This window comes from Cebus imitator, unplaced genomic scaffold, assembly GCF_001604975.1.
Source record: "Cebus imitator isolate Cc_AM_T3 unplaced genomic scaffold, Cebus_imitator-1.0 Scaffold1014, whole genome shotgun sequence".
NCBI classification, from domain to species: Eukaryota; Metazoa; Chordata; class Mammalia; order Primates; family Cebidae; genus Cebus; species Cebus imitator.
In genome coordinates, this window is record NW_016108329.1 from 89,118 (window position 1) to 90,565 (window position 1,448).

Sequence of the window (1,448 nt, forward strand, 5' to 3'; positions counted from 1 at the left end):
AGCAGAGGTGTCCTCAAAGAGCTGCTCCCACCTGAAGGAGACACACTGCCGCTGCTGCCATCCTGCCTGGTGCCTGGGCCTACAGGGGCCACGGCTGAGGGAGTGGGGGATGCACTGGCCAGCACCTCAGGAGCTGGGGGAGGTGATGGGGGTGCTGTGAACACCCCATCTTCTAGGTCTGAAAGAGGAAGTGTGGGGTGTCTAGGGAAGAAGGTGTCTGAGCAGGGAGGTCCTTGGCTCAGCTCCCATCCCAGCGCCCAGGTCATCTGAATTGAGAGGCTCGGCTACCTCAGTGTGGAAGGTGGACAGTTCTGGAATGGTGCCAGGGGCAGAAGGGGCAATGCTGGGGCCCAGGTCGGCACTGTACATGAGGTCGTTGGCAATGCCGGGCAGGTCGGACAGGTAGGATAGCACACCAATCTCAGGTATTGGCCCAGGTCTGGCACCCAGTAGTTCTCTGGAACCTGGAGGATTAGGTAGGGACATGTGAGAGGTGACAGGGCCCTGCAGGGGCATCCTGCAAGGCCTTGTGTGCACCCCCCATGGGTGGAATAAAGAGCTCAACAGCCTTGCCTGGAGAGGAGCCCTGGCAGGGCCCCCAGCCACTGCATCTGTCCCCACCCCAGCCCTGTTCCCCCCACCTGCTGCTCCAGCTGCACTCTCTTGCTGAAGGAGAAGGGGGCATCAAACAGCTTCTCTTCCATCTCCACCCCCAGCATCACATGGGTCTTTGTTACAGCACCAGCCAGGGAGTCCAGGAAGACATACTTCTTGTACCTACAGGGGCGATGTGGGGGTCAGGCAAGCTGACAACTGCTGTCCTGAACCCATATTCCTACCTCTCCCACATCATCAGGGGCACAGTGTGCATGGTGGGGTCCCAGGTCTCCCAAGCCAAGCCACCCCAACTACCCCATGGCTCCCAGCCTTGGTGCTATACCTGTGTCTAATGCCCCCAGTCCCCACTAAGCCAGGCCGGGCCTCCCGCCCACACCCCTCGGCCCTGCCTTCTGGCCATGCAAGATCTTGGTGGTGTTAAAGAGCAACAAGGAGCTGACAGAGCTGATGTTTCTGGGAAGACCCCAAGCCTCTCCTCTGCATCATCCTCGGGCTCCAGCTTGGCACTCATGCACACAGGAAAGTACTTCAGCTTCTCCTGGGAGGGCCAGAGGAGCCAAGGGATAATTAGTATTTAGGGCTGGGCCAAATCAGCTGCCACCCTTTCCCAGTCAGCCTCCTCTGCAGGACAGAACCCTATGGCAGCCCTAGCTCGTCCCCGGCATCCAGGCTTCCAGGTGTGTGACAGGCCGTGTGATGTGCATGGCCAGCAGACCTGCAGGGCCTGCCATGCTTGCTCTGGATCCTGTGGCAGGGTCGTCTCTGCAGGCCAGGGTCCTGGACACCTGTGAAGATGGAGCCATATTCCTTCAGGTGCTCTGAACAGGGTA

At 59.7% G+C, this 1,448-nt stretch overlaps 1 pseudogene; it reads right to left on the minus strand.

Annotated features, from left to right (window-relative positions):
- The window catches only part of LOC108298610, a 1,651-nt pseudogene extending 860 nt beyond the window's left edge, over positions 1-791 (minus strand).
- Positions 792-1,448: the final 657 nt, after the last annotated feature.